Genomic DNA, 22,026 nt, shown 5'->3' with positions numbered 1-22,026 from the left:
CCCACTCCTACCCAGATCACCGAAGCAGCAGGATGTGAGCTGCCCCACTGAAAAAGGTACTGAGCCACATGGCTAAAATAGATCAGAAAAAATGGGTTAATCAAGATGTGAGAGTTAACTTATAAGTAGCCTGACCTAACGGGCCAATCAGCTTTATAACTTACAGAAATCTCTTTGTGGTTGATTTTCTCTGGGGTCTGCCGGCTGGGGGAACTGAACGGGACAGAAAACCCCCAAAAAACAGGCCCCCTGATGTTACACAGAGTTCAGAGAAATCAGACTTCACTGAAAAAAATCATTCAGGTGAGGCCAACCTACAGAATCTTGAACTAAATAGTTATTTTAAGACATTATGTTTGATTGTAGAGAATAATTAGTATTTCATAAGATTGGAATATCTAGGTTTGAATGCTATTGAGATACTTGCTGCCTTTGTGAATGTGGACAGGTTAACTGCCTTCCAGTGAGAGACTTTTCACCTATAATATGCGGATAATAACTGTGCTACTTCTGCTGTTCTCAGACTCCCAGCTGTCCTTCTTGAAATACATCACCAGGGATCTTTAGAAGTTAAACATGGACATTTGACTAGATATGTCCAATTTAATGCCAGTAAAAGTATTTATTTTAATTTATGAATTCTAGAGTATATCCTTTCCAAGATTGGAGTATTCCAGAGGGGAAGATCCATCATGCATTGCATAGCAAGGAGTACATGCCTCTGGAGCTCCCTCCTGGCAGACAACAAACAGTACAACTTTGTGGTGGTTGTTACTATTGTAAATCCTTATATTGTTGACACAGGTTGTAGTTATGCATTTATAAATGTATATATATATATATATGTATGTGTGTGTGTGTGTGTGTAACAATAATTAATTTAAAATAAAACCATAATTTAAAAAATAGAGAGATGGTTTATGGAAGGAATTGGAAGATGGAAAGGGAAGAGAGAAATGATGTAATTATATTATAATATCAAAAAATAAAATAAGTAATTTAAAAAGGATAATACTCATTTTACAGGATTATTTGGAAATACATATATATAACTTACTTCACATCGCATCCAAGTACAATTCCTAAAACACAGATATTCAATATTAAGAAAACCACAGTTATCTTAGAAAACAACATAAATGCTTTTTGGAGAGACAGAATCTAAAGGTTACTTAAAAAAATAATTATCTTTTTAATTGATATTCATGTACAATTTTAATATCATCCTGCAATAAATCAGGGCTTAAAACTTTGTTTGTCTGTTCACTGTACCAGGAAAATGCAGTATAATTGGAGCTTAATCCTGTTTGATTCATCTTCAACTCCATAAACTTAATATAATATTAGTTCTTCAATTTTTCAACTACAAGATAACTTAGAATTATTTTAGGGAGCTGAGGATTATGATTAATATAATATATATTTATAATATTGCTCCATGTTTGTTTTAGATTACTTTTTAATTTTTCACTGTCACCACATCGTGTACACGTTAGAAAGTTCTGGAAAGAAAGCTGGATCCCTGCTGCACAGTTTCACTGAGGTTTGAGAAGATGAGGTTGTGTCTTATATGACTTTTAAAACATTTCCTCTTTTTCTTCTTCACTTATGTTTTTGACTCAGATACCAGCCGGAGCCAAAGGATGCTTTCTCCAGTCATATTGGCTTTTCACTCTTCCTCCAAAAGTCTCCTCTGCTATGTGGCTGTTTGTCTGCCATGTGACAGACCTCTTTGCCTAACTCAAAATACATATTTGTCTTTATTGAGCCCTGGTCTATTATATACTTCTCTCAGGAGAAACAGCAGCAAAAACTTAACTAAAGCAAAAGATAAGAAAAAAAATCACTTCCTAGTTCCTGGTTGCAGAATGACGTGGCTCCATAGCTGTGGATCAGTGGATCTGGACTTTAAAGACATTTGTTGTGATTCAGATTGGGTGAGGCAGAATAAATCACAGGATTCTGTGATACCAAAAAAAAAGCAGAATCATTAAACCAGTTCTCTTAGCTAATGGGGAATTTTGGCCTTTGACAAAGTGTGAGGACATACTGACTAGCCCTCACTTTTCATTGTGATGTAAAGCAACTAGGGTCTAGCGAATAGAAGTCAGACTGTGGTGAAATCCTTCCCAATGCACAGGAAAGTGTTGATTAGCAGATGATTCCTTGAACCAAAATGTCAATAAATGTGCTGGGACTCAGAACTGTGGGTCTCAGCCCAGAACAAGACCCTCAGTTTGTTTCCAAAGCAGTTGTCAGAGATGGAAGCTGACTCTTGAACTGAGTATGGTACCCCTTTAACTGCAGGGGCAAAGCAATGTATGAATAGTTCAGTGTTTGCTATGCTGCACAAATCACCAATTAGGTTATGTTGTGTCTGCAGCTGTTCTAAAAAGTCTTTTCATTCTACAAATCACCATAGCTTTGGAGGCATACACAGAGGAAAACAAACATCACATGGATAGGAATTCCTGAGCATTCTCTTTGTCTGTGGTGTGCTTCTCCGATAGTCTGCCACATGGACTTATGTAATCATTATGTGGTGAGTCCACCACAAATATGACACAAAGATGAAAAATAGACAGGCCATAGTCCCAAAGTGGTATTTTCTGGTATTAACACTATTGTTCTCGCATCACAACCCCTTGAGGGGACAGACACAACTCAATAAAAACTAGGTGACTCATGCAGGTGGGTTCATATAGTCAGTTTGTACACTTTTATATCAGCTACGTTCTCAGATAGAGCTATTATTGTATCTTCCATCCCCACTTCCCTGTTTCTGAAGTTAAGAATGTCAGTATCCAAACTGACTCAGCTTCCTCTGCTTTGTTACCATGGGTGAAAGATGTATCATGATGTATGGTGATTCTTGTATTCAACAAACATTTATTAATAGCTGATGGCTAACTCAGCTATAGCACAGAAGCATGGTTCAGAAAAAAGAAAACATGGTCACTGCCATTGTAAATCATATTCTTTGGCTTTAATTAAAGAATGGATATAGGAAGGAGCACAGCAGGGTGGGATACCCAGACTAGACATTGACCAAGAATGAATTCTCTGTGTGAAAAGACTTCCTCGTAAAAAAGACAATGGTATTTCTGATATAGGGACTGGAATAACAAGGCTTAGAATGTGAAAAGAAATGATGTCCATGGAGAAAATAACGTTCATCAGTAAGTTTTAAATCTCAAATATAAAATTAAGGAAAGAGAAACGTTAAGTAGAATGGGAAGTCAAACTCTTTCTATATATTAACAGGCAGATATGTAGATGAGTGGAATATACACACATACGTGTCTGGGGGAGAGCAGAATAGAGTATAGACATGAAGATGATAGATGATAAATAACTACAGAGGTATTCTGATGATAATGATTCTGTGATAACAGTAAAAGATAGAGATATGGATTTCACACTTAGGTAGTTATTAAGTTAAATAATAGAAGACTGGGTTAAAAAGGGACTAGTAAGAATAGAAAGATAGGAATTTCTAAAAGTGTTTAGGAAGTAGAAAACGTAGTTTAATTTGGTTTTGTAGATTTGTGTGACTGGGCACAGATGGGCTTTTACACTTCCTCTCCTTCTGTAGTATACTTCTCTACTTTTAATTTCAAAGTTGAAAGGAAAATATGCTACGGTAGCTAACATTTGGGAGAATCATGAACATCTTTATTTTTAATGAGTTTATGGCTGAGCAAGTTAGGCCTCGTTAGTCACAGTAAAGTCTAATGTGGCATGATCTTTCTTTGTGGTATGGGGGAAGGGATGCAAGGCCATATAAAAAATTAAATAGGTTTTGTGTTGTTCCCAAACCCCACCCAGATATGCAGATAGGTAAATAGATAAATGTATACCTATACATCCATCGACTTAAACCAACTTTAAAACTAGTTTCTGTACCAGAAGTCATAAATATACTTAATAATATGGAATCAAAAGCAAGTAATAGTCCCTTTTATAATAAAAAACAGTAATGGGCACTATGTATTTATATTAATAAATCCATATCCTGGATTCTAATTTTCTGTCGTTGGGTTTCTGACTTAGAAATTGTTTCAACAATGAGAAAGTTTCGCCTGGAGCATGAACAATATATTCAATTTCATTTAGACATAAGTCAAAAGAGAAATCAGGCATGTCAGGAAATTTTACTGTAGGTAACAGAAATAAAACCAGTCATCATTTCGGAAATACATCACACATTAATACAAACATAAAGGTTTTAGGAAGCAGTGAGTATTATGAAACAACCATTATAAAGTAGCCCATCACAAAGTTCCTATGATAATTGAGTATAAAATAGCCTATCACATAGTTCCGATGATAGCTGAGTTTTTAATAATAGATTTATTTTGGTAATTTAAAGTGTCAGGCTGAGTTGTGTTGGATGTGTAGTATTTTAACATTTAGTAACTCACAATCAATCTTATCATTGAAAATGTTCTGCATAAATAAAATGACAATAATAAAGGCAAACACCACTAGGGATTTGCTACTTTGGTGACTAAGCCTAATTTAACTCTCTCTCTCTCTCTCTTTCTCTCTCTCTCTCTCTCTCTCTCTCTCTATATATATATATATATATATATATATATATATATATATATTCTTAATCTGACTAAAGCAAACTAAGAATTTTTGTCGACTTAATAAGGAAAAATTTGAAAATATTTTAAACAGTCTGAGACTTCTTTAGTTTAATTCCACTTTTTTGATTTTTCAAAACAGTTCTGAGAATAATTGAGAGGTCTGAGGAGTATTTACAGAACAAAGCTGTTAAGTGATGTGTTTCCTTTCTTGCTCTTCACAACATTTTACATTCATTGGATTCAATATTTATTGGTGCTAATCAATTCATAGATGTATTTTTGCCCTAATTATCATATATATGATATGTATACATATGTAGCATATATATATGATATCGACACCAAATATTTTGGCTAGCCCCAGATGGTATCTAAGGATTGACTAACTGTATTATGAATACAACAGTGAACATTCTTGCTTAATGAACCACTGTGATGGACAGGTTCAATTTATTCTTCATATGTCTACTTCAAAGCAATATTGCTCATTCAGTAATATATATAAAACATAAAAGTGTTGATTTCATTTATATTCTTATTTTTATATGAAATGAATATAGACAAAATATGATTCCATCCTATGTTATCTAAATTTGGGATCTGTCCAAAGTTCCTTGAACATTCTTAAATAGTTCACTTGTGGGGGTCAAGCATTAAAAATATTAGCCTATGATAGACACTCTAGACTGAAACTGTACTATGTAGTAAAGTAATTCTAGTGAAGTGAGTGATTTATATTTTAAATTCTGAGTGTGCTTCTCGATACCATATTCTTTACCACTCTCTGTTGCTCTCAGTGGTTACTAATTCTTTCAACTATGTTGTTGTTTCTCTTTTCTACAGCTAAGTGTCCCCAAGAAAAGAAGTAGCTTATGTATTTAATGGAGTATTTGTTCTCAACTAAACTGAGAGTTGGTTAATGAATAGTTCTAGATGCTTAATATACAAAAATATGATGCTATCTATCTCATATTGCTACTCACTTTTATGCATCTTGTCCCTTTGAGCACTTTATTTTACATGCACTAAAGCAGAAAAAAATGTCCAATAATTTTCAATACATGGAAAAATGTTATGGGCGAATATAAACCAAATGTAAACATGATCAATGGATGTGTCAAGCTATGTTAGAGTATAGGTGTTTATTTGGGGAAAAATCTGCATGGTGCATGGCTCGGCAGTGAAACCATGAGTGTGCTGAAGTTATTTGTAGAGAAACCCATCGAGCAGGAACAGTGTGCAATAATAAATTGTAGTAGCCACTGTGGCATGCTCTATGGGGAAGTCACAAAGTCCTCAATCTGGCATAGTGCAGTTGGAAGCCTGAAATCCCGTCATTTGGAAGCCACTGTCAGTAAATCAACAGTACAATAATCTAATGTGCATAGCAATGATAGAAGAATTGGTAGAATAAAACTGGGATGAAATCAAAAAGACCAAGATCATACTGAAGGAAGCCCCTGGAGATTACGGCAATAAGTTAGATGTAGGATAAGCTTTAGAATTAGTAGTAAAATAACCTGAGTACTAAATATGCCATTTGAGAAAAAACATTTAAGGAGACCAACAGAAAGGGACATGCACAATTAAATTAGTTTGGCCAGTACCTTAGGTTTTGTTGTTTTTGTTTTCTTTTTTTTTTCTTCTTTGAGCATAAAAGACAAAATATAAAACTTGACACTTGACATTTTTAGAAAAAGAAATATAAAATCCACTGTGTCAAGAATCCCAAGACAATAAAATTTTATAAGGATGACATGGTCTCCAATGTAAACATGTTTCAAATAGGTGAAAGATGAACATACAGTTAAATATATCCTTGTGCATTTGAAGTTACATCTAATGACCAGTTTTTTCCCAAAGGGTAAAAATATCTTGGTGCACTGGCTAGATTTTTCCCATATGTACAATAATCCTTTCAAGTCACTGATCCAAGTCTTTCTTCCTGTGTTAGTCATGGACCAAAAGAAGGCTATTAACCTACAAGGTTAATCTGTTTTAAGGGTCCTTTCCCAGCTGCATTATATAAGGCATATATTGATGAAAGAAAGGCTTGTTGTTCAGTACTATAGAGGAGAAGCAAATTAAGGAAGTGAGAGTTCACTGTGAGTTAGAATTATCAGAGGAGAGTCCCTTGATGGTGTGAGATTAGAACTGGACTTTGAAAGAGAAATGGGAAATGAAAACTCTATCAAAGACTCAGGATAGTGGGACAGCAACATCGTGAGTAGTGGGAAGGGGATCAAATAACAGTTTAATAGCAAACTTTTATCACAGTATTTTATTATCTTTGCTAGTATTTGTAAGAGGTAAGATTTGGTATCATCTACAAATGTGCTGACAGCAGTGTGATTTTTTTAGTTCACTTTCCCATTTATGGAATTTTAAATCCTGTTGACATCTCTAGAATTATCAGTTATATTTTTCAGCATAAAGCAAAACAATTTTATAACTTAATAGCCTGTGCTTTCTGATATAGTAGCCACATATCAACAATAATGCGAAAATTAACAAAACACAAATTATATACAAAATGTCTTATGTTAGTTAAACCAGACACATCTCAAATGCTTAATATCTCTATGTGACTATTGTAGTATACATAGCTGTCCTGTGCTTGAAGTGACTTTAAAAAAATAGTGTGATACTTTCCTAGGCAAAAAAGACTGTCATGGAGGATTACAGATGTGGTGATATGGACAATGTTTGTATCAAAACAACAACAAGAAAAATGAAACATAGAAAGAGTCATACAGAAAAACCAACCAAGAATAGGGTGTGGTAGTTCATGTCTGTCTGTATTCATAGAACTTTATCAAGTTCTAGAAACTTAATCGTAACAAGTTTGTGAAACTGAAGGAAAAGTGGCAGAGGCAAGAGGCAATGGCAGGTAGGGGAGTTAGAAACAGATCGCTGAACATCGAATATATTAAAAGACTGATACAATTTTTTGTTTTTATCTTTTAATATTATAAAAACCAGCTATTAACCATATGAGAACAATGTAAATTGGTCAGACCATGCACTTCAGTAGGAAGCAAATGAATTTTAAGTAAAATTGAGAGAACTAGATATTCCATTTTATGTTTTCATGAAGCATAGTGGAGTCCTAGAATTCTAACAGGAACATATGGTTCAACAACTCTGCAGATGCATACATTATTCAAGGGAGTAGACACTTGAGCAATTAACCATCAGCCTCTTTCTCTCATTAAGATATTTTTCTCACTATGTTCACATCTTTACTATCTCAGCCCAAATCAGTCTTCCTATAAAAGATAAACCAGCTTCAAGTCCTGTAAAATTTCTTTGATCATCAATGAGGAAATAGCCCATGTGGAACACACTCTGGAGTGGAAAAGCACATTTATATTTATAATATAAAAGCTGCACTGTGAAATTAGGATATGATGGTAGAACTCTGCTCTTAATCTCCTATACTTTCTAGTGGAGACTCAGAAAGACACAGTGCACTACAAATCCACCCCACAGTGTGTGCTTGATTGCTGATGCAGGGAAAAGAGGGCTCACGGTAAGAGTAAAGCCAACACTGGTGTTGTACAAAGGCAAAGCAAACTGTATTGCAGCGGTTTCTCACAAAGCATCCTTTGGAAGAACAAAAAAGTTTTCTGGTGCACAGTGTTTGGGATTAAATTAACATGACCCTGTGGTATCCCTTATGGAATATGATATGGAGTGTCCCTTGTGGTAGAAAAACACAGTTGGCGCCCTCCCCTCTGGAGACGCAAGATCTCCCCAGAGCTGCTCCCTTGCACGCTGGGCCTGGACTGTGGGCTCAGTCCGGCAGGGGCAGCTCCAGTGCTTTGAGAGCCTGCCTGAGGAAAGGCAAGCCCTGTCTCAGCTCAATCACATTCCTGGCCAGCAAGAGAGAGTGAACTTCTAGCAGACTTCCATTGGAGGAGGGGTGAGTTTTCTCCTGGCCAGAGGGCTTCCTCTAGGAGGAATCCAGCCTTTCCCCACCCCCCTCGACAATCTGGTCACCAGGCAGAGGAGGCTCCTCCTTGTGGAACTCTCCCGAATCCCGTCCCAGCCTTTATCCAGGTACACCTTCCTCTCTTCCCCCCTTCCCTCTGGGGCCACAAGATCTCCCCAGAGCAACTCCCTTGCTTGCTGGGGCTGGGTTGTGAGTACAACCCGGTAGTAGGGAGTGCCTGTGTTTCAATAGACTGCCTGAGGAAAGGTAGGCCTTCTGTCAGTGAATTCCCTGCCCAACAAGGGAACCTGACCTGGTACTAGAAGATCCAGTAGAGAGCATTTGAAGGAAGAGATGGGCAGATGCCAAGGCAAGAACTCCTCCAACAATCTAAAAAACAACATGAAAACGCAAGAACCCAATGACCCTACAATAGAAGGACTTGAACCTCTTAATTCAGAAGAAGCGGGAAAAAATGCCATTATGAAAGCAATAGAGTCCCTTAAACAGGATATGAATAACTCCCTTAAAGAACTGGATGAGAAGTATAACAAAAAGATTGAAGAAATGAGTAAAGAAATGGATGAAAAATATAAAAAAAAAACATCGAAGAAATGAGTAAATCCATGAATGATATATTGGGAAACCAAGAAAAAACAATCAAACAGGTAATGGAAACAGTTCAAGAATTGAAAACTGAAATGAAGGCAATGAAGAAAACACAAAACGAGGGCCGGCTGGATATGGAAAATCTAGGTAAACGAACAGAGACTACAGAATCAAGCATAACCAATAGGATACAAGAGATGGAAGAACGAATCTCAGAGTCTGAAGATACCATAGAGAAAATAAATGCTCTGATCAAAGAAAATAGCAAATCCAATAAATTCTCATCACAAAACATTCAAGAAATCTGGGACACAATAAAAAAACCAAATCTAAGAATAATAGGGATTGAAGAAGGAGAAGAACTGCAGATCAAAGGCCCAGAAAATATATTCAACAAAATTATAGAAGAAAACTTTCCCAATCTAAAGAATGATATTCCTATGAAGGTTCAAGAAGCATACAGAACACCGAATAGGCTTGATCAAAAAAAACCATCTCATCGCCATATAGTAATCAAAACACAAAACATACAGATTAAAGAAAGAATATTAAGAGCTGCAAAGGAAAAAGGGCAAGTAACTTATAAAGGTAAACCTATCAGACTCACACCGGACTTCTCTATGGAAACCATGAAAGCCAGAAGGTCCTGGATAGAGGTACTGCAGAAACTAAGAGACCATGGATGCAAGCCCAGACTAATATACCCAGCCAAGCTATCATTCACTATCAATGGAGAAAACAAAATATTCCAGGATAAGAACAAATTTAAACAATTCGCAGCCACAAACCCAGCCTTACAGAGAGTAATAGAAGGAAAATTGCAACCAAAGGAGTCCAACATTGCCAGCAATGCTTACAATAACTCAGACATCTAGCGACCCTTCACGAGCTTAACTCAAAGAAGGGACACATACAAACTCTATTAATCAAACAAACAAAAAATAATAATAACCGGAGTCAACAACCACTGGTCATTAATATCACTTAATATTAATGGACTCAATTCACCTATAAAAAGGCACAGACTAAGAGACTGGATACGAAAACAGGATCCAACATTCTGCTGTTTACAAGAAACACACCTCAACCACAAAGACAGACATTTACTCAGAGTAAAGGGTTGGGAAAAGGTTTTTCAAGCAAACGGACCTAAGAAACAAGCAGGCGTGGCCATTCTAATCTCCAACAAAATTGACTTCAAACTAAAATCAATCAGAAGAGATGGAGATGGACATTTTATACTCATAACAGGAACAATTAATCAGGAGGAAGTCTCAATCCTGAATATCTACGCCCCTAATATAAAGCCTCCTACTTATGTAAAAGAAACACTTCTAGAACTCAAGGCAGTCATCAAACCACACACACTAATAGTAGGAGACTTCAACACTCCTCTCTCTCCAATGGACAGGTCAATCAGACAGAAACCTAACAGAGAATTAAGAGAATTATTGGAGGTATTGAATCAAATGTACTTAACAGACATCTATAGAACATTCCACCCAAATAGGAAAGAATATACCTTCTTCTCTGCAGCTCATGGAACCTTCTCGAAAATTGACCACATACTTGGTAACAAAGCAAACTTCCACAGATACAAAAAAATATTAGTAACCACCTGTGTCTTGTCAGACCACCATGGATTAAAGTTAGAATTCAAGAACAGTGCTACCCCCAGGAAGCCAACAAACTCATGGAAGTTGAACAGTCAACTACTGAAGCACCCCTGGGTCAAGGAAGAAATAAAGAAAGAAATTAAAGTCTTCCTTGAATTTAATGAAAATAAAGACACAACATACTCAAACCTATGGGACACTATGAAAGCAGTTCTAAGAGGAAAGTTCATAGCACTAAGTGCCCAATTAAAGAAAACGGAGAAAGCACACATTGGAGACTTAACAGCACACTTGAAAGATCTAGAAAAAAAAGAATCTGATTCACCAAGGAGGAGTAGAAGACTGGAAATAATCAAACTGAGGGCTGAAATCAACAAAATAGAAACACAGAAAACAATCCAAAGAATCAATGAATCAAAAAGCTGGTTCTTGGAGAAAGTCAACAAGATCGACAAACCCCTATCCAAATTAATCAAACGGCAGAGAGAGATCATGCAAATTAATAAGATCAGAAATGAAAAGGGGGACATAACCACAGACACAGAGGAAATTCAGAGAATCATTAGATCTTACTACAAAAATTTATATGCCACAAACCTGGAAAATGTAAAAGAAATGGACATTTTTTTAGATAAGTACCATATACCAAAGTTGAACCAAGAACAGGTGAACAATCTAAATAGACCTGTTAGTCGCGAAGAATTAGAAGTTGTTATCAAAAATCTCCCTACCAAAAAAAAGCCCAGGACAAGATGGTTTCAATGCAGAATTCTACCGGAACTTCCAGGAAGAGCTAATACCTATACTCCTTAATGTATTTCACAATATAGAAACAGAAAAATCACTGCCAAACTCTTTTTATGAAGCTACAGTTACCCTGATACCAAAACCACACAAAGACACAACCAGGAAAGAGAATTACAGACCAATATCACTCATGAACATTGACACAAAAATACTCAATAAAATACTGGCAAACCGAATCCAAGAATACATTAGAAAAATTATCCATTATGATCAAGTAGGCTTCATCCCAGAGATGCAGGGCTGGTTCAACATACGCAAATCTATCAATGTAATCCATCATATAAATAAACTGAAAGAAAAAAAAACCATATGATCATTTCATTGGATGCTGAAAAAGCATTTGACAAAATTCAACACCCATTTATGATAAAGGTGTTGGAGAGACTGGGGATACAAGGATCATACCTAAATATAATAAAAGCAATATACAGCAAACAGTCAGCTAACATCAAATTGAATGGAGAGAAACTCAAAGCCTTTCCACTAAAATCAGGAACACGACAAGGCTGTCCACTCTCACCATTCCTCTTCAATATAGTGCTTGAAGTTCTAGCAATAGCAATAAGACAAGATAAGGGGATCAAAGGGATTCGAATTGGAAAAGATGAAGTTAAACTTTCGTTATTTGCAGACGATATGATAGTGTACATCAGCGACCCCAAAAACTCTACCAAAGAACTCCTACAGTTGATAAACACCTTTAGTAATGTGGCAGGATACAAGATCAACTCCAAAAAATTGGTAGCCCTCCTATACACAAAGGATAAAGAAGCAGAGAGGGAAATCAGAGAAACATCACCTTTCATGATAGCCACAAAAAGCATAAAATATCTTGGGGTAACTCTAACCAAGGAAGTGAAAGACCTATTTGACAAGAACTTTAAGTCTTTGAAGAAAGACATTGAGGAGGATACCAGAAAATGGAAAGACCTTCCCTGCTCTTGGATAGGGAGAATCAACATAGTAAAAATGGCAATTCTACCAAAAGCAATCTATAGATTCAATGCAATTCCCATCAAAATCCCATCAAATTTCTTTACAGACCTTGAGAGAACAATAATCAAGTTTATATGGCAAAACAAAAAACCCAGGATAGCCAAAACAATCTTATACAATAAAGGAACCTCTGGAGGCATTACCATCCCTGACTTCAAACTGTATTACAGAGCAACAGTATTGAAAACAGCTTGGTATTGGCATAACAACAGAGAAGTCAACCTATGGAATCGAATAGAAGACCCGGGTATTAACCCACAAACTTATGAACACCTGATTTTTGACAAGGGAGCTAAAGCTATATAATGGAAGAAAGATAGCATCTTTAACAAATGGTGCTGGCATAACTGGATGTCAACCTGTAGAAGAATGAAAATAGATCCATATCTATCACCATGCACAAAACTCAGGTCCAAATGGATAAAAGACATCAACATTAATCCGACCACTTTGAACCTGATAGAAGAGAAAGTGGGAAGTAGTCTACAAGATATAGGCACAGGAGACCACTTCCTAAGCAGAACCCCAGGAGCGCAGACAATAAGAGAAACAATAAATAAATGGGACCTACTGAAACTGAGAAGCTTCTGTAAAGCAAAGGACACTGTCAGTAAGACAAAAAGGCTACCTTCTGACTGGGAAAAGATCTTCACAAACCCTGCAACAGATAAAGGTCTGATCTCCAAAATATACAAAGAACTCAAGAAACTAGACACTAAAACTCTAATTAACCCAATTAAAAAATGGGGTACTGAACTGAACAGAGAATTCACAACAGATGAACTTCAAATGGCCAAAAGACACCTAAGGTCATGCTCAACCTCCTTAGCGATCAGGGAAATGCAAATCAAAACAACTTTGAGATATCATCTTACACCTGTCAGAATAGCCAAACTCAAAAACACCAATGATAGCCTATGCTGGAGAGGATGTGGAATGAGGGGAACACTCATCCATTGTTGGTGGTAATGCAAACTTGTGCAGCCACTGTGGAAATCCGTGTGGCGGTTTCTCAGGAAACTGGGAGTCAACCTCCCTCAGGACCCAGCAATTCCACTCTTGGGAATATACCCTAGAGATTCCCTAACATACTACAAAAGCATTTGTTCTACTATGTTCATAGCAGCACTATTTGTAATAGCCAGAACCTGGAAACAGCCTAGGTGCCCCTCAATAGAAGAATGGTTAAAAAAGGTGTGGAACATATACACATTAGAGTTTTACTCAGCGGTAAAAAACAATGACATCTTGAATTTTGCATGCAAATGGATGGAAATAGAAAACGCTTTACTGAGTGAGGTAAGCCAGACCCAAAAAGAGGAACATGGTATGTATTCACTCATAAGTGGATTATAACCATAATTAAAGCCTTTGAGCCTATTATTCGTGATTCTAGAGAAGCTAAATAAGAAGATGAACTTGATGAAGATTATTTAGCTATCCGCCAGGAGGTAGGAAATAGACAAGAGTCCCAGGTAACCTCGGGTGCATGGGGGGGGGGGGTGGGAGGGTTGTCAGAAAGGGAGAGGGTTAGAGAGAAGGGAGTAGGGGAGGATTGGGGAAAGATCGGGGGACTGGGATGGGGGGAGGGAGAAAGGATGGATATGGGATCAGGCAAGTATATACCTCAACTAAGGGAATCATTTTAGAGTTTACAAGAGACTTGATTATAAAGGGGATCCCCGGTCCAAGGAGAGATCCCCAGATGGTTCTCTGGACAGAGGAGAGGGTGCCTGAACCGGCGTTGGCCCACAACCATACTGATGAATATTTTGCATGTCACCATAGAACCCTCATCTGGAGATGGATGGAGATGGAGGCGGAGAACCACGTTGGAACACTGGACCTAGCTCCCTAGGTCCAAATAAGTGGCAGAAGGAAAGAGAACGTGAGCAAAGAAGGCAAGGGCAGAGGAAACCTTCATCCGAAGTTGGATGGCGATACAGATGGAGACCCATATTGGAACACCGAACTGAGCACTCCGCGGTCCAAATGAGGAACAGAAAGATGAAGAAAATAAAAAAAGTAATCAGGACTGCGAGGGATGCGATCACCCACTGATACAAGGGAACTGATATAATGAGAGCTCACCAAGGCCTGTTGGACTGGGACTGAACGAGGTCGTGATCCAACCAGATTCTCTGAATGTGACTGGCCCGGAGCCTTTTTGAAAAGCCATTGACAATGACACTGGGACTTTCTTCCTCTGCATATACTGGATTTTGGCGCTCCAGTCTGTTTGGACTCTCACCTTTCCTGGACCTGGAGGGAGGGGGGGGGGGGAACTTGTACTTCCCACAGGGCAGGAAACCCTGACTGCTCTAGGGGATGGAGAGGGAGGAGGAGAGGGAGTGGGGGGAGTGGGAGGGTGTTGGGAGGAGGGGCTGAAATGGAAACTTTTATAATTTAATAAAAAAAAAAGAAAAAAAAACACAGTTGGCATGATAAAATATCAGTACTTCACAAAGACACCAGGAAAATAAGATAATCAACTTTTCCCTGTTCATGTTAGGTTATATGATTGTCTCCTTATTAAATGTTTAGTATATGTGCTATAATATACTCCAAATAGCATCCTGTGCTTGGGAGGTATCTTATAGCTTCACAAATCCTTGGCTCTCCTTCCTAAAAGCACTTTAAGAGGTTTACCAAATAGTTATGCTCTGTTCTGTTCAGATATTGATGATGTTTCTAGATAGAACCCTGGTAACTACATTAGCACATGAGAAGACTATGTCTAGGCAAACTTTAAGTTCATTATCCAGGAAAGAAGCATACTAGAGCATTTGCTTTAAACATTAACATTTTCAAAAATTTATATTAATCAATCACATTTGAGTATGGTTTACTCTTCATCTCTTACTTTCTTCCTTTTGGTTCATTTTTGTCTTCTATAACTCTTTAGTATCAGTCATACTAACAGGAGAAAACGTGTCAACAATTTAATATACGTTCATCCCAATTTAATTGGCTGTTGCTATGTGTTGTGACCCTCTCCAAAATATATTCTAAGGTTTAATTCCCAATGCAATAATATTAAAAGATGAACTCTTCAGGAGGTGATTAGGTCATTAGGGTCTCTTCCCGTCTACCTTCTGCCATGATCAAACAAGTACTCACCAAAGCCGCACACACGGTATGTGAATTTCCTGGACTAAAGAACTGAGAAATAAATTTCTAATATCTAAAAACTATGCAGGATGGCAGGATAAATTAACTAAGATGCACATGCTTAGTTTAGTTTTATGCAGATATTCTGACATAAATATGTATGCATATAATTTATATTTATGTTTATGCATTGTATATATATTACACATATTGGATAAAATGATATGAAAATGGTGCTAACTTACCAATATTTTCTCTATTTTGATTTAGTAATTGGGAAGTGCTCTTCTTTCTGATTTTTATTTTTTGGATAATGGAAAAGATATAATATTTATTTCATATGACAGTCTGTGTGACCCAAAAAATACGGGAATTTATATAATTTATCCTGATATGAGATATTAGATACTCTTATAAATTCTTTTTGACATAGTAAACCAACAATACAAGATAAGATTTTGAAAAGACAAGAAATTGTTTTCATGCATTGAGAAACTGACAATAATGTAAGACCCCGGCTTCCTAGGAAAAGCTAATAAAGGGAAAGGGGACATTGAGGAACTCTCTGGCCATTTCTGGGGTGCCTGGTTTCAGTGGGTCACTGTCACAAAAGGAAGAAGGAAAAGTGTGGCTTCTTGAACTATGGAAAGTCTGATGATCCCCAAGAAAGTGACATGTTCAGAGAGAAACAAGAAAAACCTACATTTCAGCAGGAAATGGAGATATGTGCCCATCCTGGCAATATCTTCTTTGCTAAATTCTAGAGAAAAGTTAAAAAGCAATTACATTGTAGGAAATGAAGGTTGTGTAATCCAAACAAAATATTAGTCTCAGTGTTTGTAGGTTGACACTCCTAAACATATTGACGAGGCCACTCAGCAGATAAGGGTTCTTGTTCTCTAATACTCATGGCTTGAATTCATTCCCTAAAATATTGCAGGATATTTGATTACACTGTGTGAAGTTGTCATTGTTTTACCTCATTTGCCTAAGGCATGTTCTGATTGGTTCAATAAAAACCTGACTGGCCAATAGCCAGGCAAGAGAGGATAGGCAGGACTTCCTGGGAGAGAGAGGAACTTGGGGGAAGAATCAGGAAGTGCAGATTTGCCAGTGAAAAACTAAGAAAGTCAGATGTATAGTGAAGATAGAGGAGAGGTAACAAGTCAAATGACACAACATATATTAATATATATTATATTAATTATTATTAATATATTATATATTATATATATATTAATATATATTAATATGAATTTGTTAATTGGGAATAGGCCTAACCTGAGGAAAAGCATTCACAATTAATAAAAAGTTTCCATATCATAATACAGGAGCTGGAGGTCCAAAGTCTATATATAAAAAGAGAAAAGAGAAAAGAGAGGACCAAATGTTGTATAAGTGGGCCTTGCCCTCCCTATAGTAGTAACAAACAAAATAAAGTTAAATTTGCTTTTTAGAAAACTTGTAAACACCTGACAGAAACAAAGACAAATAAATTCTTAAATGTTGATTTTAAGAAAATCATGAAAAACTCCAAGAGAAGTTTTGCAAGTTCCAACAAATATAAACTCCATAATAGTAACTTTCACAAATAGCAAGTAAATAAATAAAAAAGGCTGTCCTACTGAGAGTTAACAGTCAACTCCACAAAGTTACAAGTTGCCTGAGAAAAGAAGTTGCCTCCGCTGAAAGATTGCCCAGACTATACTGGCCTGAGGTCGTGCCTTTAAAGGATTGCCTTGATTGTTAATTGATGTAAGAGGCTCTAGTCCCCTGTGGGTGGCACCATTCCCTGAGCAGGTAGTACTAGTCTATGAGAAAAGGATAGCTAAAATTGACTCAGGGGGCAAGCCAACAGCACTGTTCTTTCCTACATCGTTTCTGCTTCAAATCTTGTGTGAACTCCTATGTGACTTCATGCAATGGATTGTTGTCTAGAAGATGAAATAAGTTCTCCCTCCCTTAAATTATTTTTGGTAAGAGTGTTGCTATCAGCAACAGAAAAGAAATGACTACAAAGGCTAGAAACCCCTCTGAGAATCAAAAATAATTGTATCAGCTCCACAAAAAAATGTACATAGAATATTCACTATGCAATAAATGTGTTTAATTTTCTTAAAAATAACAAAGGAAGTAGATAAGAAATAATTGTTCCTGTAAATGGCAGTAATATTTGAGAACAAAAGAACATGCAGAACAGTAGAGCATGCATGCCTGTGAGTACAGTCACAGAGAAATGGGGTGGGGTCTAAATAGTAATTGCAAAATTATCTACTTGAAAATTATAATAAAACACAGAACTCAATGAGTAGTTACCATACTAAATGATGTAGGTGGGCCTTGTTTCTATGTGTTGCTTTCATTGGTTAATTAATAAAAAAAAACTGCTTGGCCTGATAGGTCAGAACATAGGTGGGTAGAGTAGACAGAACAGAATGCTGGGAAGAAGGCAATGAGTCAGACATCAAGGCTCTCCCACAAGAGATGGACATAAGTTAGGATCTCTCCCGGTAAGCTACCACCTTGTGGTGCTACACAGATTATTAGAAATGGGTTAGATCAGTATGTAAGAGTTAGCCAATAAGAAGCTACAGATAATGGGCCAGGCAGTGTTTAAATGAATACAGTTTTCGTGTAACTATTTCGGGAGTAACCTAGCTGGGAGCCAGGTGGCGGGAAATGGCTTGCAGCAGATTGGGAAGCGGCTCGGCCGTTCCTTTAACAATACTAAACATAGATGGGAAAAGAGTTAATAAGCCAGCAAACAGATAAGAGTATCAAAGTAAGATTTTAAAGAGTGAAAAGTGCAAAGGCTGATATAAAGAGAATTTAAGAGCTGAGTTATAAAACAACATCTTCTAAGGTAGGGCAATGGAGTTCCCTAATGAGAATTAATGGCAGTAAAACAACCTCAATATCAAAAATAGATTATACAATTAATGATTAAAATTTTAAAGCCCCAAACTATTGATGAGGATAAACAGAAATAAGCTTAGATAAATAAGAGTCAAACTGAAAAACTATAAAGGCCAAAGTATAAAAAGGGGTTTAAAGATCTTGATAATAGATACATATGACTTCAGAAGACCATTAATTAAAGTACAACTTACTTTTTAAAAGCGACAACGAAAACAGGACGTCAGTGGAATAATGTCGGGTGACTGACAGCAAACAACTGTCAGTGTGTAATTACATGCTTGCTAAAGGGCTCCATTAAGAACTGGTATGAAAGGAAAACATTTTTCAGGAAAACAGTAAAAAAAAAATCTACCAATGCACTCTTACTGAACAATTTTTAAAGACCACATTTTCTGAGGAAAGATGTGAGTTGCATGAAAATGTGAAAAGTCAGAAAATTGGAAATACATGAAGAAACAGAACTGTATATTTAATAAATGAAGAATCGATAGCAAAGCTAATCTGTCAAGCTTAAATACTCAAGATGGCATACATTTTGTATATTAATAAAAGCTGAATGAGAATAAAAATAACTTCAGAACCTGTAACTCTAATATTTAGGTGACAATTACTGTTAAACTTTTTCTATTTAAAAGGGATGTTACAGTTAGTGAACTAGACTCTCATTTTATTTTCTTTTAGTGCTGGTCTAAGCCCAGGGGTACATGTATCTGAGATAAGCATTCTAATCTCCAGAATTTAGACACCTCAGTAGAAAACAACAAACAAACAATCCTGGAGGAGAAAAACTATAAATCAATGAGAAATTGAAAGTAACATGGAGAAGACATACAAAGCCATCATGGTTTTTATAGACATTTAGTCCAGGGGCTTGATAGATGGCTCAGCGATAAAGAGAACTAGCTGCTCTTCCAGAGGACTGGAGTTTGATTCCCAGTACCCACAGAGCAGCTCACCACGCCACTCACTCCAGTTCCAGAGGACCTGAAGCCCTCTTCTAATCTGGGAAACTCATGCATGCATGTGGTTTACAAACATATGTGCAGGCATACCATCCAGTGTATCTGTAAAACAAAATAACCACTTAAAATATACATAATATACATATATATATTTCTTATTTTTTCATTAAGAAAATATTTCTTATTTTTTCATTAAGAATTAACCTTAAAATATACATAATATATATATGTATATAATAACAAATATGAATGATACCCAGAAAAAAACAGAAAGTAATATATGTACTAGTGAGGCAATAATTTAAGAGATTAAATATAAAATAATAAATAATAATTTTAAGTTATAAAGCAAGAAAAATTGTTCATAAATCTCTCAAATTTCAACACAGTTTTGAAGTAACTAACAATTTTGCCCTAAATCCCCTTTCAAAACGGTGTTTTTGAAATGGGATTTTATTGCAGACTGACCTCAAACCCCCAGCAAAGTAAAGAATGATCTTGAATTTCAGATCCTCTTGCCTCCAAGTGCTGAGTTCTCTGGTTACAGGCTTACAAGTTTGTGTGTGCCATCCCACCAGGCTTTTCTGTGGTACTTGGGATTAAAGTCATAATCTCCTGTGTTCAGTCTAAACATTTTACCAACTGATCACAAGCCCAGCCTCCTTTATTTTTCTCATAATTTCAGCTTTATATGAAAAAAAATAAAACATGAGTAGAAAAAAGAGCCTTCTTACATACTCCTTCTTTACCCAAATAGTTTTCTATGTTACATCTTGCATTTAAGAGATTCATTTCTTAATTAATGAAAGTAGTACTGGCATACAGTATGAATTAAAATCTCCAGTTAGTATTGTTTCACACATTGTCATATAGTGTTATAAAGGTTTTGAAAAATGAATATTGTCATCAATCATATATATAGTTTCATTGCCCAGTTTCCTGTACTGAGCTGATTCATCTTGTCCCTTCTCCCAGCTCTCGCAGAACGAGTGATTTTCTTATTCTTACCCTAATTTTGCCATTTCTAAAATGTCATGTAGACTGAATCATAAAGACAAGCTTCCTTTGTTTCTCAAAACACGCTTTAGTTTCCTACTTTAGTTTCCATCTTTGTGAGCTCTATAGTTAATTTAATTTTATGAGCAAAAAGTAGTTCATTGTTAGGATGACTATAGTTTGATTGTTTATGCTCCTGCTGAAAGATGTCTTTGTTGCTTCGTGTTCATAGCTGCTGTGGACTAAGCTACTAAATATATTAATATGGAGCTTTTTCTGTGGAAATGAATTTTAAAAAGTGAGAAAAGTGCATGAATTAGATGTTAAGGGTATTTAATTCTAAGTATCAACGAGTGGGGGTTTCTGGTACTTCCGATCATGGTTGGTATTTGGTATGGCTGTTTATCTTAACCATTTTGATAGGTATATAACTTAATCTCATTATGCTTTATTTTTACTTATATATAGAAAAAGATGTTGTAGCACTTCCTACATACCTATCTGCGGTTTGTAGGTGCTCTTCAGTGACAGGGATATTTCTGTGTTTTGGAGAGATTTCACCAATAGATCTGTCATGCTTTTGATGTATCATTTTCTGATGCCGTTTGGACATTAACAAAACACTCAGTATGATTTTCTACTTTTCTCTCTTCCACAAATCTCATAATTTTAGAGTTTGCCTTTAGGTCTTTGATTGTATTAAAATGCGTGTTTGGCAGAAAGAACTCCATATCTCTGTTTCACTTTGATTTTTTTTGTTGTTGTTGCTGTTGTTGTTTTGCTCATGGATCTTGGCTTGTCACCATGACATTTGGGAAGAAGGTATCCATTCTCCATTTAATCATCTTTCTTCTTTGGTCAACTGTAAGTTTACTCTGTGTGCATTTGTATCTCTCTTTTCCCACAGATTTATTTGTTTGTCATTTTAACAGTAGTAACTGACGTTGATTGATTTAGCAAGCCGTCACACTGGGTAGTATCAGCATGCCTACTTTGTTCTTCTCTTGTGTTGTGTTTTCTAATCTAGGTCTTCTGTGTTTTCATATTAATTTTGATAGAAGATGGTAAATATTATCATAATCTTCTGTGGTTTAAAGAGAGCCTGAGATGAATCTGAAGGAGTTGAGAAGAATCTCTTTTCTGCACGGTTTGGAGTCCTTGTCTGTGAGTGTGGTCATCAAATCTTAATGACATGGGTAAGGTCTGAGGGATGTGTCTTCAGCTAACACCCTAGAATGTATTAACATAAAGTAAGTCACAAGGTGATGTAATGACTCAGGATTACTAGCGCTTATGTGGTCTTTTATCGATCAACAGTCCCAGATACAGCACATGACTGCTCTTGGCTGTGTAACTTCTTTCATAACTATGTGGTTTTCATCCCATAGATCAGTGGTTCTAAACCTTCCCAATGTTGTGATCCTTTAATAGTTCTTCATGTTGTGGTTACCCCCAAAGTTAAAATTACTCCATTGTTAATT

Source organism: Myodes glareolus, chromosome 3 (genome assembly GCF_982192425.1).
Source record: "Myodes glareolus chromosome 3, mMyoGla1.1, whole genome shotgun sequence".
NCBI classification, from domain to species: Eukaryota; Metazoa; Chordata; class Mammalia; order Rodentia; family Cricetidae; genus Myodes; species Myodes glareolus.
This window is presented reverse-complemented; position numbering follows the sequence as displayed.